The sequence below is a fragment of the Venturia canescens genome, chromosome 3, assembly GCF_019457755.1.
Source record: "Venturia canescens isolate UGA chromosome 3, ASM1945775v1, whole genome shotgun sequence".
In the NCBI taxonomy this organism is placed as follows: Eukaryota; Metazoa; Arthropoda; class Insecta; order Hymenoptera; family Ichneumonidae; genus Venturia; species Venturia canescens.
The window spans coordinates 83,340-98,461 of record NC_057423.1 but is presented as its reverse complement, the minus strand read 5'-3'; the positions used below and the strand labels follow the sequence as shown (position 1 = coordinate 98,461).

Here is a 15,122-nt window from a genome sequence, read left to right as displayed (position 1 = left end):
CTAATTAATTTTAAACTAAAGATAATCGTTAGGTGGTGATTAGTGGCGTAATTTAAATATTTAGTAGTCACTCCTCATTCTTAATTAAATAAATAAAATTAAAGCAAATTTGGCCGAACAATTTTCATTTTCCATTCAATCGTTTAAACATGAAGCTGAATCGATGTAGAATCGTTAGGTGGTCACAAATAATTGCGTTGTAACGTTTAGTAGTCAATAGATTATTTAATAACTGCGAAAAACTATTTGTGACCAGTCGGCGGAGTTTAGTCAGACCATGGACGTAGGAAATACATGGACGGAGCCTTAGCCGATGGTGGTGAAGCCTGAAGGGTGAGGGGAATAAAAGTCTATTTTCACGGATATGACCAAGGAGACTATAGGGAAGGAGTCCAATCTCGGCAATCGGGCACGTCCGTAAAAGTGTCGGGAAAGAGGGTTCCTCTCGAGCGGCGCTGTTGCAGGTAGTGTACGGGTTAACGCATGCGCATTATGTGCGCGTTATATACGCGCATGCGTTGCTGCCAGCTGACACTGTTGATAGTTTTTGTGGGTCTAACCTATCTTTGTAAAATGGAATACACTGACACAGTAGCTATTGCTGTTAAAATAAATTAACATATTGCAGTTATTTTTTATATGAATGAATAAAAAAAAACATAATTCAACAAAATCAATTGATTTTTTAAAATTTCTGCTATAGTCAGAACAATAACTATCTATGATGAAAAAAAAAATAAAACAAAGGAAGATTTGAACCGTGGACTCCACGAGTATCAGCCCGTCATCGAACCATTACACCACGTAAGCTAATGGTATCCTAAATGGCAGAAAATGCTACTGGCTCATCCGGGCCGCTTGATATTTTAAGGTTTTATGAAACAGTAACTATGGTCACAAAAGCTATAGTTATCAATATAATTTTAAAATATTCATAAATATCATGCAAAAAAAAATTTGTGACAAAAAATTTCTTTCGACATGAGTATGTGAACCGGCAATTTCCCGGATGCTATGGTTTTCTTAGCAGCGCGACATACGAGGGGAGATAAGCTGATACTTGGAATGTGTAAAGCACAGGGTTTTACGTTGCTGGAGAATATTATTACAATATATATTAGTATTTTCGATTACGAGCACTCATAATCGTTGATTCAACAATTTTTGACAGGCGCGAAAGCTCTTTAAATCCACGATTCGGCCGCCATGGCGGTCAGTTTCACCAACGACATTGATTTTATTACTATATATATCCGTACACAAACGACAATGCGACGCGAGTGGCCGTTCCTCGAACCCGGGTTCCCGACATTTTCACGGACGTTTTTCTAACAGGCGCCCAATACAGAGATTGGACTCCTTCCCTATAGTCTCCTTGGATATGACCAACCGCATGATGGCGGCGGCACCTCTGTATAGTTAGCAGGTAAAATTGGTATTTCTGAATTTCGTTAGCTGTAATCGATAGGGCATAAATTAGGTAAATTAAGGTAATTAATTGCATAATTAAGGTACAAGTAATTAGTCTGTAATTAATTAAAATTGATTGACCGTATAGTTAGCAGAAATTGGTCGATATTTCAAATCCTGATCATAGGAATCTTTAGGGCGTAATTTAGGCAAAATTAGGTAATTGTTGAAAACTAGATAAATCATTGATTAGCTTCAAATAAGCGAAAATTTTGAATCGTGTAATAGCAAAAGCGCAGGCCGGAGAATCAACAACACTGAGAAACAACTTCAGGCCGCTGCTAACTATACAGAGGTGTCGGCGTGACATTTGGATCAACCACGCGCCGGATTCCATTTTTAATCAACAAATAATCTATATTTTGATTACAGATTACGTAAGTGAAGTGTCAGTGGCCGTTTTCCAGCAAGCGACATTGTGGAACACTGTGTAACACTGTGTAACACTGTGTAACACCGTGCAACACAGTGTCGTATGGTGCCCATGTTATTTCGCTCTTAGTGGAACGCATAATGTAACACAGTGCATGCGCTTGCTGGAAAACAGGGAGTGATAGCATCATGAAAAAAAAAATGACGAGCAAGTTTGGTAAGCGATCACGATATCGGGGAAAAATTAAAGAAACGATTGCGATTGAAGCATTAACAAAACCGTTAGTAGCGTGAACGCTAACGGGATCTTCATGCGAGGATGAGAAACCAATTGAGACTGAATGATGAAGCTGTCCAAATTAAAGCACAACTGAAAATTCAACGCAGGATACAGAAAAAAATGATCAAGTATGCAAACTGTCCAAAAGAAGTGATCAATTGTTGAAGACGTTACCTTGATTGAAAAATTCGTACTTCGCATAGAAATTTGTGATCATGAAATTGAGAAAGTATAATTTTTTTCATAAAGTCTTCATAAAGTCATAAAGTAAATTTTAAATGTGTTTTTACATGCCACTACATGCATAAAAACTAGCATGAAAGATGATGTTTGGTTTAAAAGTTTTTAAAAATCCAACTGTTCAAGTCGTTGCATAAAATATTAGATAAAGTCGAAATTCTCAAAGTTTTCCTTCTCAATTCTATAATATGGACTTTTGCATTAGTACCTTTGAACATTTCTGTTGTTCAACACTTGAAATTTTGTTTAGGAGCTGGCGAGAAATCTGGCGAGTGCGTACGACCGGTTGAGAGACCATCCAGACCAGATAAATTTGATATAAGACCGGCTTATAATAAAACAAGAACACATAATCAAATACAATTTGAGGATCCTAATGTCGCTGCATTTATAGATCCCAACTCACAACAGCCAAGCATATTGTAGCACGTCAAGCAGCTCGAGTAATATCGTTAGCCCAACTTATGCTCTTTCAACACCACTTCAAGAGCTAATGGTCGACAAGGCATCATGTTACATGCCGATTCAAGGCCAGCGACGAACACAAATGCAATCACCTCTCTCTCACAAGGAGAAACAAAAACGTAAGGTTAAGGTGACTGTAAGTAGCAATAGAGTTCCAAGAGCACCACATTTCTCAAGTCGTCTAAATGCTACCCCCGATCGGGTGAGGCGGTTCATTGTTTGCACATATTTACATGAAAAAACTCTGGCTCACAAGCGTGAGTTGAGATAAGAGTCTTTCCTGAACTATATACGATCGCGATCGAATGTGTTGCAATTGTTTCCTCCTTTTTTCTACGATCTGAAATCCGCACATGAACAAACTCCGAGCACAACATTGACAACCAATCAAAGTACGTCTATAACAGCTCCAAAAATAACTCGCACTTCGAGATTTCGTGACAACTATTTTTTTATGAAAAGGATTAGGACACATCACACATGAATATCTAAGATTGTCGAATATTGTATATGCAATTATAATTGTCAAGAATTGTTTATTTAGATTGAATAAATAATTTTTCTCAAAGTGTGAGTTTCCAAGCAGCTATAAATTGGTCGTCTTAATGCTCTGGTTATCGAATCTATTTCTCAAATGAAGGAACGATAGTTCGGGCAATCAATCGAGTAATTTTTGATAATACATATAAGAATCATGAATTTCGATGATGAAACGTAGCCTTATTAGTGAACTTTTTTACACTATCTAGAATTCAATTTGGCACTGTTAAGATAAAATAGTTTTCATATCATATACGTTTATTGTATTGATACGATTATATATGAGAATATTAATAAATTATTTACAAACTTCACGGTACAAGTATTTTTTCCAGAATTCTGCGCGTGAGCATCATGGAACGACAGTTTGCGACATGCGAAGCAAGTCGTGGGCCAATTATTTGAAAAAAGAATCAAATAAATAAAAAGAACCGTTCCAATTTTCGTGGCTGGAGCGAAAAAGCAATCCTTATCAATTGAGACATTGAGCATAATGGTCTGATCGTTAGGTGTACGTTTAAATGTGGACCATTCGAATGAGATATGATCTACAATGACAAAACGGTTGTTGTACAAAAAAAATGTACAGTAAAAATTTGGGAAATAACAAATATATTGGTTTCTATCTTATCGCTCGAGAATTTAGTTGTCAACAATTTTCAACGAAACCATCCGGGGGCAACTGATCAATGTGAATGTAATTTTTTATGGATATATGACGGAATGGTGGAAAAATTGAAATCTATTTATGCAAACTTAAAAATTTTCTCCAGGAACTAATTATGACGCATGAATAAATCCTTAGAAATTAAAAACTCGTGTAAATTAGAGCTATAAAATCAATCCTCGGCTGGGGGAAAAAAACTCATTTTCAGGGAAAAGTTTGAGTGTTGTGGTGAATTCCCAATGAAATATTTGGATTCATTTTGAAGTTCATGAGTTTGTTACATTTTCAGTCGAACTAAGGGAAAATTTCGACCTTTATCGTGACCGATAATTTTGTGTATTTTAAGTATGCTGACATTACGCATAAAAATATGATTTGCATTATAACACTTAGAATTGAAGTTTTACCTATACGAAAAATTATTTTGATAAATATTTTTTTCCATAGAACAAATGCTAATGTACAAGAATGAGAAATTTACTAGTACTTAAACTATAGTGAGACAAGATTTTCAATTTAACTTTCAAGAAATTAACAATGCAAGCAAATCATTGCTACATCTATTCTTTTGTTTGTGAAAAAATACTGCTTATGAATTTATCGGGAAAACAGTTGAGCACCAATATTAGCGGGAAACATCCAAACGTAAACGTGTGATTTACTATCGAAAAAGGAGAGGATTTATTGAAAAAATAATAATTGACAAGCTCGAAATTTCAGAAACAGTTATATTTATCACAATATAAAAGCCATTACAGACGAGTCACAGTAATGCATAAATTATTACGAAAACATAAAGAAAAAAAAATAAACATAGCTATGTGACCAATCCCAGAGTAAGACTTGTGCACCGCAAATAACAGCATTTATTCAACTGGTATAAGCTGAGACTGAATGTTTGAACTAGTCAAAATTGTTTTGTTGAGTTTATGACATACTTTGTCGATAAAAAAAAGGAGACTGATATTGACTAGAAAACACATTTTCAGGCGATGCGTTCTCAAAGTTAACAAATTTGATGCTCGCTGAGAAGGAACAATTGGATTCTGAAACGCGCATTAGATGCTTGAAAAAATGCAACGGGTACGTGTACGTTCCAAATGCAAAATAAAAACATTCAAAAATTGTGATATTTAAGAATAATGATTTTTTCATTCCATTAATTATTTTCTCATTATTTAACATATTTTCGCGCGGTAATTGCACCTGTTTAGGAGAGCCAAAAACTCTGTCAAAAAATCAATACTTATTTTCTAGATTCATATTGTTGAAGAATTGAAAGAGAACAAAATTGACTTGGCGATCCCATAAAGACAAACGCTCTCATCGGTGGTGGTTTTGGTGTGCTCGTTAGTAACATTATTTTTTTATTGAAGTGGTGCCATCACAGCGGTTGTGGTGCAAGTTCTGGAAGCCGAGCTGCGATAACCGCTTCTCGTTGAATTTCTCGATTGAAAGCTATTATTTTGGCATCCGAGACGGTCCAACAGTAATCCTTCGGTTTTATCTTTCCATACGAATATTATGAATATGATAACACCCTGCAGCGTATTTGCGAAATCTGTCATGTACCAAACATATTGGGGCGAGTCCTTGAAAAGCCAGCTTATTATTTCCATTGACCAGTTGATTCCCATTACGATGAAGAGCTTCAGATACAAATTGAACCTTAATCAAGAAAATGCGTTGCATTTAAATATAACAATCCACTTATTCGAAACATAATTTTGGTAATTCTATTTGATTTTCGACGAAAAATATATGTGTTCATTTTTCGTCGAATATAATAAAAAGACAATGGGAGATGGAGAGAAAAAAATCAGCAGAAACGTATGGAAATAGTGTACAGCTCATCGCGGAAATATGTCCTAACGCGGAGCGATAATCTTAGGTTTAGCAAAGCACCACATGGTATGTGTCTTCAAACTTTTTTCGGCTCAAACACAACAGATCTGAAAATAATTTCCATGCGATATACACGAAAACTGAGAATCATTCGGTTGGGAAAAATGAGGCATGTCCATTGAAAATCGTATATAGTGTGTAGGGTTGGAATATTGTTTTTATTGCTATGAAAAATCTATTCAAGCTTCGAATTATTCGCTTCAATCATGACTGAAAAATTTTTAGAAGCTTTAATTGTGAGTTAAAGCTCCGGGAATTCAATGTTTGACTATTCAACGTTCATTTACACGCCCGCCTTTCTCGCTACGAGTATTAAATTGACCGATTTAGTATTTCATATCAAAAGCGCGCTTCGATTTTGGAAAACTAACGAACTTGAAAAGGAAAGAATATTTGGGAACAAACCATTGTTTGTTATCATCATGACGTTGACTGTCCATATCTTTTAAATGATGAGCTTCTTAGGTTGAATGATCTTCATCGTCGTCGATATGAATAAACAGATGTTGCACAGCACCGTAACTCTTATTGGTCCATAGAAGTAAAGAGCCTTGGCAGATTCACCTTACAACGGAGGAAAAAAGGGAAAACGATTTTCATTAATGAGTAATATTTATACAACAAGATCTGAAATTAAATATGCAAATGGTAACTCAATCCAAATCAAATCTTGGCCCAAATTAGAGGCTAAAGGAGGATTGAAACTTTATTACCTGAACCTTCAACTTTATGCATCAGTCTGACCGCGTAGATGAAATCGGAATGTACTTGAACGTGAAAGTTATTTCAAATTTGTGATTTGAATGAACTAGATTAGGCCTTCTTTAAAACCCAACGTTTTACTAGTTTTTTTTTTCACATTGCTCAGAAAAAAAATGATGAAAGAGATATTAAAGAAAATTCAAAAAACTTTGACTAAGAAACCCGAAGAATTGTATGCAATATCATAGACGAAGTTTGTGACGAGAACGTAAATAAAATATCAAGTTACCTTCATTTCTTGAGTTTGTTTAAATTTTTATAAGTAGTATTGACGACTACTGCAATCAATAAGCCCTGCGTTGCTGTTTCCCCAGAAATTGACGTGACAATACAACGTTCACACTATCAGCGGTTTTATTAATGTTTTGCTCTTCAGCAATCACAATCGTCTCTTCAATTTTATCGCCGGTATCTTTCGTCTCGATCACTTCCAAAACTTGCTCGTCATTTTTTTTCCTTGATGCTATTCCTGACACTTCACTTACATAATCTGTAATCAAAATATAGATTATTTATTGATTAATAATAGAAGTTATCGCGTGCTCGACGAAGGTTTTAGAGGACTCATTAATGTTACCTACGAACTATTGTCCAAATTTAAGCACACCATCAGGAATCTCCTGCTCCTGCGCTAACATTTTCTTATATACAGTGCGAGATGAGGTTGAATAGCTTTTCCTGGATTGCAAACCGTTTTCTTTTTATTAATATCATTGAACGTATCCCAGAAACCACCATTTCTAAGTGAGTGAGCTATATAATGTCCTGGAACGTATTCCGAAACGGCAGCAAGTCTGAAATAAAACGAAAAACCCGATTTTTGAAAAACTTCTCTCATACCAACATTTTTATTTTTTTTCTCCGATCAATAAGATTAATTTCGTAACTCATTTACATTTACAATAAACATTATTTCAATTGTTGCAATTGCAACTCAAATGTATACAATTTCAAAAAGCAGTATTTTATTCTATTCAAACTACTGTCAGAAAATCACTCCAACATTCAAAATATTTTAAACTTCCAACGTACCTGTACTTGGAAGTGATCTGCTCATCTGAATTCGGGAACACCAATTCTTTCGGAAATGCTTGCAGTGTACACTGCAATGTTTTGTTGAAGTTTCCGTTGTCTCTAACTTCTAGCTCAATATATGCTCAGCGAAACGATTCTCACAACGAGCACAGTTGCTACCATCTTTGCAACACGGACCATTTGTATCATAGGTAGTGAGCCGAGGGAAATTGCTAACAAAATTTGTGACGAGAACATAAATGATATATCAAGTTACCACCTTCTTTTCTTTAGTTTGTCTAAACTTTCATGAGTATATAGTATTGACTACTTCTACAATCAATAAGCTCTGCGTTGCTGTTCTCTCAGAAATCGACGTGACTGTATAGCGTTCACATACTACACGTTTCTTTAATTTTTTGCCGATATCGTGATCGCTTAAAAAACTTGCTCATCATTTTTTTTTTCATGATGCTATCACCCCCTGTTTTCCAGCAAACGCACTATGTTACATTGCGTTCCACTAAGAGCGAAATAACATGGGCACCATACGACACTGTGTTGCACGGTGTTACACAGTGTTACACAATGTCGCTTGCTGGAAAACGGCCACTGACACTTCACTTACGTAATCTGTAATCAAAATATAGATTATTTGTTGATTAAAAATGGAATCCGGCGCACCTCTGTATAGTTAGCAGGTAAAATTGGTATTTCTGAATTTCGTTAGCTGTTGTGTCACACATGTTTATAACCAACAACATAGCATCTCATCTATCACTATATAGTACTCACCGTAGTCACGTGTCATAGCGTACGGCCTGAAGTTGTTTCTCAGTGTTGTTGATTCTCCGGCCTGCGCTTTTGCTATTACACGATTCAAAATTTTCCCTTATTTGAAGCTAATCAATGATTTATCTAGTTTTCAATAATTACCTAATTTTGCCTAAATTACGCCCTAAAGATTCCTATGATCAGGATTTGAAACATCGACCAATTTCTGCTAACTATACGGTCAATCAATTTTAATTAATTACAGACTAATTACTTGTACCTTAATTATGCAATTAATTACCTTAATTTACCTAATTTATGCCCTATCGATTACAGCTAACGAAATTCAGAAATACCAATTTTACCTGCTAACTATACAGAGGTGCTTCGCTACAAAATTCTTTTTTATATTCGCATTCCCTGCTGTGTTGCTGCTGCTGCTCGTTTTGTTATTTGCCTTTTGGATTTGTTTTCTATTCATTATTATTGCATTCGCTTTGTGCGAGGAGTGGTTATCGACGTTTCCTTCGAGAAAGCATTCAATTCATGTTTATATACGAAACGGTTATCTCTTTCGTCGTCGCTCTAACCGCATGCACGCTCGCCTACATTCGCATTAACGATAACGGATTACAATTTTCCACAAGTTTTCTCAACACAGTCAATTACTCGTGCGCGATAACGCTTTATGCATGATATGCATTATTCCCATAAATACGTGCGATGAGCATTACCATTGCCGTTTCCAAGTTATATTTCAGTCAATCGAGTCTCTTATATTTTTCATTTGCAACTCTTCCCCTTCATTCAATCGATACAATTACCCTCTAGATTGTATTCTCCATCGCGCTCTGTTGCCAATCATTCCTCCAAGTCTATATAACCTCTGGAAATGTCTTCTGTTCCGTAGATTATTCATGGAGAATGTGCACCATGGGGGCTTCAAGTTTTTCGACTATACAAATAAATATTCGGTGTGTGCCTATATAATCTCACACTCTTCTTCTTGACTCGCGTATCTTGACGACTCTCTGCAAGATGCTTCGACGCTATCCTGACTTTTCTACTTTGTTGGAACAAACGTATCGACCAGCGTTGCGGTGCAAATATTATGCATCGTTCCTTTTAATTATCCGGTAAGTTTTCATTGCGTTTTCGAAATTTGCACCACAAAATGTGTCCCTTCTATACCCAAGCTCCTCACGACTATCCCCGTGTCTTTAGACTATTTTGCAATCCGTCTTTGTTGAATTCAATTTCTAGCCTAGCGACGTAGACCTAGGCAAAACATCTTTCCTATCTACGGCAATGTCCGGATGCCCTCCGATGCCTCCATTATACACCGATCCGGTGCTTCCACCTGTGCTTTCCTACTTTCTACTTTTTCCATCTACCAAAATCGATCGATATTCTCTCAATTATATTTTTCACAATTTATACATCGTTACTCTTCTGCTTTCAGAGCCCGACAGGCAGCATGCGCTATGGCATTGCAATTATTGCATTGTTGCCTATTACGAGTATCCTCCCCACCGGATTCTTGTCATCCACCGGAGAATCTGTCAAATTGTAAAAGTTTCTTATCCGACCAAGGATCACGACGGTAGCCGTTATCAAACACCGCTGGGGGAAGAAACAACGACGACGCACCACCCACCACCGATTCGACTTCTTCGCGTCGATTGCCTCGCACAAGTATTTCCGTGTTTCCTCATCACGGATCAAGGAGTACGCATGTAAAGAGGCAAGCCTCACCCCATACACTATTGGTTTTAATAACTCTAAATTCCCTTTACGAAGCATCCCTCCAACACTCCATTATTTTCAATCGGCATAAGCCAACATTGCTCCTTGAGATACATTTTGTCATTCTCTATGTTCAAAATTTCAACAGATCAATTACACATTAGTAGATCGAATTTCATTTTATTCCCTCATCTCTTATTGTCAACTAAACACGTTCAGCTTTTTTATTTTCACATCGCTCATTTTTATTTTCAACAGTTTCCACACGATGACAGGCGGTCAGTCACGAATCCTCTCGAGAGCAATCGAAAATTTGGGTTTGTCATCATTGACGTCGGGTCTAAAGAATGCGAAAATTACACGTCGAGACGCACCAGCTTTACGAAAAACTTCGCCCAACCACCAGTTCTTCGCTTCTCCAAGAGTTCTCCAAGAAAATGGCTCTCAATCACGAATTGCTCCATCATATCCAAAGATTATTCGTCTGTGATAGTATTCTAATATCAGGGAAATATGGCAGCGGAAAAGCATTCCGAACTGAATCATTTTCCGCACGCCATCATATGTCGTGTCAAAATCTGCTCAAGTAATTTTTATCCAGCTTTGAGTCTAGTCAAAATGTCGTATCAACGCATTTGAGGAGAATGGAATTTCCTAAAAAAAAAAAAAACAAAATTTTATCAACTACTATTCTCGCGAAATCCATTGTCCCCCCCCCCCCCCCCCACTCGTTTCGTTTTGACCAATCTTCTCTAGACTCCTTTGTGATTAAGCAGTCATTTTTAAATGATGATTTTTCTTGTGCGTGGATACTCTTTTTTACTGTCCAGTATATATACAACGTACGTAAATAGTACTATGACACATAAACAGAAACAAGTGTATTTTTTTTTGTCAAGTTATAAATCAGAGTTATATATCGCAGCTTATATTGAAAGTGTTTCAACCTCATCCCCATTCATACTAATATTATGGCGGCGTAACGATGAGTCGTGTGAACCCCTCGTAGTATATTTGTCTATTACGTAAATGAAAAAGAAAAATTAACATTTTTTATATTTATGTACGTTCGTTTAGATGGGCGTGCGCGCTTAGTTGGTACATTCAAATTATTGTCAAGCTTTGTAAACAATTACAATAAAAGAGCTTTATTTATTCGATGTAACAACGTGTCGTGCACTCAAGGCGTATCAATCTCTCAATTATATCAACCCAAGTTTATTTAATATTTCAGAAGCCGTCTTTTGGTTTGTTTGGGTCGAAGCCGTTTTTGGGGTCGCAACCATGTCTCGGCGTGTTTCAGTCATATATAGGCGGGATGTTCCGGCTTGTTTGGGTTATATAGCCTGTTTTTATGACGAATCGAGAACCGAAACTGTCGTGCGTAGTAACCCAACATATCCCTCCACCGAAATCAAGTTTTCGTCTCATCAGCGTGTCGCGAAAAAGTATAACCGAATACATGAGCTTGCCGACGTCCTTCGCAGGGTGACCTTCACCGCGTCTCGCTCCTGCGGATAGCAACTGTTACTTTTTGCCCATTTTCGTACGATAACATCATAATCATAATGTCGCGCAACTTATCACAAGGGACCGTGCGCGCAGCGTCTACAGTGTCACTATGTGGACAATTTCAAAACTTCCTAGGTGCTATTTGAAGCAGGCGCACATGGCAATTATTACTTTTCGCATATATTATTTAACAAAATAACATTATTATTTTTTATCATGTCTCCATCGAGAAAATATTGTTGCATTCCAAAGCAGTACTCTAATGCACAATTTCTACGTGTCGAGACGTTCAAGTATATATCCAGTAAAATTTTATTATTTCCCAGAGCCTGCTCTGGGCACACAGTCCATTCTCCGCATGGAAAAGTGAGAAACGGACCAAAAATGGATCTAAACGTTAAACACTCTCAACTCATCCACTAAACTTATTTCTGTTTCGCGACGACATTTAAAACGTCATTCGATTCAAACAGTTTTTTTCCTTTTACGTCATTTTGATTTTTAATGCGATCATTGTTGATCGGACAAAAACCGTATTTGATTACTTTAATCATTATTTTTTTCCGAAAAATTAATTATTTTCAATGATATACAGTCAAAATATCATCAGAAAAATCGCATATTCAGACACGACGAGAGAGCGCAGCGCGCTCATCGACTGTAGTCCTGCTCTCTATAGCTCACGCACGGTCCCTACGGACAGTGTTGAAATATGCATACGAAATAATATTCCTAAGGCCTGCTACACACGGTCAATAATATATTGCGCAATACAGGTGATTGCACAATATTATTGAACGTGTAGATGTAGTATCGAAACATTACGCAATCATTGAACAGCAGAAGTTTGAGCTATCTTAAATTTTATAGCGCACTACACACCATACAAACTTGCTTATTGTGCAATATTATATACTGTGCAATATTATTATTGACCGTGTGTAGCGGGCCTTGATTTTATGGCGCACTACACACCATACAAACTTATTGTGCAATTATTGTTGACCGTGTGTAGCGTGCCTAATGCTTGCAGCAGGCAGTTCGCAGCAGTCTCATCTGTCTCGCTCGTAAACGAGCGAGACTCGTTGCTGGTTGCTGCTCGTTACGCGAGAGGTTTACGCGCGTGTGTGGCGTGCGTCGGTGCTTCGCTACAAATTCTTTTTCGTTCCCTGCTGCTGCTGCTGCTGCTGCTGCTGCTGTGCATGTTTTGTTTCGGTTCATTTTTTATTATCATTTAACCTTTATACCGAAACGCGAGAAAGTGAGTGCTTCTACTATCAATCTCACCACCAATCATCCACGGCGTACACCACGCAGTCGTGTTTTTACAGCTTGTCTCTTTCGTCGTCGCTCTAACCGCGCGCGAGTACATACCCACAGTGACATTAACGCGATAAAGGCTTACGATTGTTACAAGTTTTTTTAGAAAAGAGTGAATAAATCGTGCGATAACTTCCAAACTACGCAACGGTTACAACGTGTATACACGCGCGAGAGTTCGTTGCCGCGTTCACAGCAGGTTATCATTCTCGGTGAAATAAATCTCTTGTCCCTTTGCAATTGCAAAGAAGAATTCTTCAATCCAGCTATAGAATTACATTCCAAATTATGTTCTCATTGCTCTGTCGAATCTTTCTTATTCTAGATAACCTGACGCGAATCTGTTCTGTCCCATAGGAGTATCATGGAGAGCATGCACCGTACGAGCTTGGGCTATTTCGACTATAAATTCATATCCTGTCCGCGAATTAAATCTCACACTCTTCTTTTCGTCTCGCATATCTTGACCAGTCCCCCTACAAGACATGCTTCGACATAGTAACTTCTGTATTTTGTCTGTTGGACGAAACTCTCATCCACGAGTTCCAGTAGTGTGTCAAATTCCATCCCCGATCTTGCTGATCGACCAAGTTTTTCTTGCATTCAATTTTGCAGCGTAACAAAGTGTTTTCTTTCTATCCAAGCTCCGTACAACTATTAATATCACCACTATTTTGCAATCAACGTTTATTGGATTCAACCTGCGGACAAGCGACAAAGACCCGGACAACATTTTTCCTATCTGCGGCAATATATCCAGAATTGTTATTGCAAATGAAAACAATGGCTAAAGCAATTTTGTATTCCTCACTTTTTCTTCCAACTCCCCATACCCCTCCCCCCCCCCCCCTAATAGCTTGTATTTCTTTTCCACATTTATTCTTTTCCTGCATCAAAATCATTCCTTCTTGATTTCAGTTTCAAGATAAAACATGTAAACTTCCCATTCTCTTCAAACATTGCTCTGGTATCGTATCCATATTCGTCAATCTATAGATTACTATTCTATTTTCAGAGCTCCGGACGGGTGGTCTATGCTATACGGCCGTAGGCTTGTTGCATTGTCCAACATTGAGAGTAGTATCCCTGGCGTACTCTTGTCATCCACCGCCGGAGACTTTGCAAAATTGTATACTTTTCTTATCCGGCGACGGAGCAGGATAATGACAGCAAAGAAAACAGACCACGGAGCAGGGAAAGAAACAACTACGACGCATTGTGATCCATATTTTTTATAACCATTGACCCTGTTCAAACGTTTCTGTTTCCCAGTCGTCGATAGAATTAGAGGCAAGCGTCACAAATTACACACAAAATCAACTTTATACCGACGCGAGAGAAAAAACTCGTTATTTTATTATTGTACGACTGCGATTGTGAATATATGAAAAAATTTATGCCAACGAAAATTAAACTGTTTCCTTTACTGCCCTGTTTGCTTGCCTCCTCTCTCGAAACTCGCTAGCTTCTTATCATAAACATTTCTATCATAAAAATTTCTAAATATCTCATATTCGCGTCTACAAATTTTGTGGCGGTCATCAACTTCCAGTGCCGAAGCACATCATTCCTATATCGATTTGTCCATTCCGATTATTAAATTTTATCATCAATTCCTATTTTATCATTTATTAATAACCCACAAAATTTTTTAGTCACCAAGGATCAAGTTGAATTCCGCGTGTCATATTTTATGCTCCAGTTTCTCAATTTCTGTAGAATCTACACTATCTACAAACGATAAAATACATAGCGTTCGGAGTGCTCACGCTCTTCGCTACGCTAAGGCCTGCTACACACAGTCAATAATATTGCACAATAAGTTTGTATGGTGTGTAGTGCGCCATAAATTCAAAGCCCGCTACACACGGTCAATAATAATATTGCACAATAAGTTTGTATGGTGTGTAGTGCGCCATAAACTTAAGATAGCTCAAACTTCTGCTGTTCAATATTGCGTAATGTTTCAATACTACTACATCTACACGTTCAATAATATTGTGCAATCACCTATATTGCGCAATATATTATTAACTGTGTGTAGCAGGCCTTACT

General features: G+C 37.3%; 4 long non-coding RNA genes and 1 other non-coding gene across 12 annotated transcripts; 3 read left to right on the top strand and 2 right to left on the bottom strand.

Annotated features, from left to right (window-relative positions):
* The first annotated feature begins 1,853 nt into the window (after positions 1-1,853).
* Positions 1,854-6,935, top strand: LOC122408320 (uncharacterized). Of its 3 annotated transcripts, XR_006260452.1 has the most exons (4): positions 1,854-2,250; positions 2,613-2,946; positions 3,703-5,117; positions 5,292-6,935. It is a non-coding gene; the product is annotated as an uncharacterized lncRNA (long non-coding RNA). The 3 variants fall into 3 exon arrangements; XR_006260451.1 differs by having other exon boundaries at positions 3,703-6,935; XR_006260450.1 differs by lacking the exons at positions 3,703-5,117; positions 5,292-6,935 and having other exon boundaries at positions 2,613-3,681.
* LOC122408317 (G-protein coupled receptor Mth2-like) lies at positions 4,745-8,530 on the bottom strand. 5 transcript variants are annotated; one of them, XR_006260446.1, is made up of 7 exons: positions 8,511-8,530; positions 8,344-8,348; positions 7,734-7,948; positions 7,283-7,495; positions 6,931-7,191; positions 6,345-6,503; positions 4,745-5,702 (listed from the first exon to the last, which is right to left on the bottom strand). It is a non-coding gene; the product is annotated as a G-protein coupled receptor Mth2-like (transcript). The 5 variants fall into 5 exon arrangements; XR_006260445.1 differs by lacking the exons at positions 8,344-8,348; positions 8,511-8,530 and adding an exon at positions 8,400-8,506; XR_006260444.1 differs by lacking the exon at positions 8,511-8,530 and having other exon boundaries at positions 8,344-8,482.
* Positions 8,531-8,943: 413 nt separating this feature from the next.
* LOC122408319 (uncharacterized) lies at positions 8,944-11,403 on the top strand. 2 transcript variants are annotated; one of them, XR_006260449.1, is made up of 3 exons: positions 8,957-9,625; positions 9,952-10,217; positions 10,494-11,403. It is a non-coding gene; the product is annotated as an uncharacterized lncRNA (long non-coding RNA). The 2 variants fall into 2 exon arrangements; XR_006260448.1 differs by lacking the exon at positions 10,494-11,403 and having other exon boundaries at positions 8,944-9,625; positions 9,952-10,220.
* On the bottom strand, positions 11,368-12,439 carry LOC122408323 (uncharacterized). The gene is made up of 2 exons (XR_006260454.1): positions 11,816-12,439; positions 11,368-11,746 (listed from the first exon to the last, which is right to left on the bottom strand). It is a non-coding gene; the product is annotated as an uncharacterized lncRNA (long non-coding RNA).
* Positions 12,440-12,670: 231 nt separating this feature from the next.
* LOC122408322 (uncharacterized) lies at positions 12,671-14,476 on the top strand. The gene is made up of 2 exons (XR_006260453.1): positions 12,671-13,266; positions 13,393-14,476. It is a non-coding gene; the product is annotated as an uncharacterized lncRNA (long non-coding RNA).
* Positions 14,477-15,122: the final 646 nt, after the last annotated feature.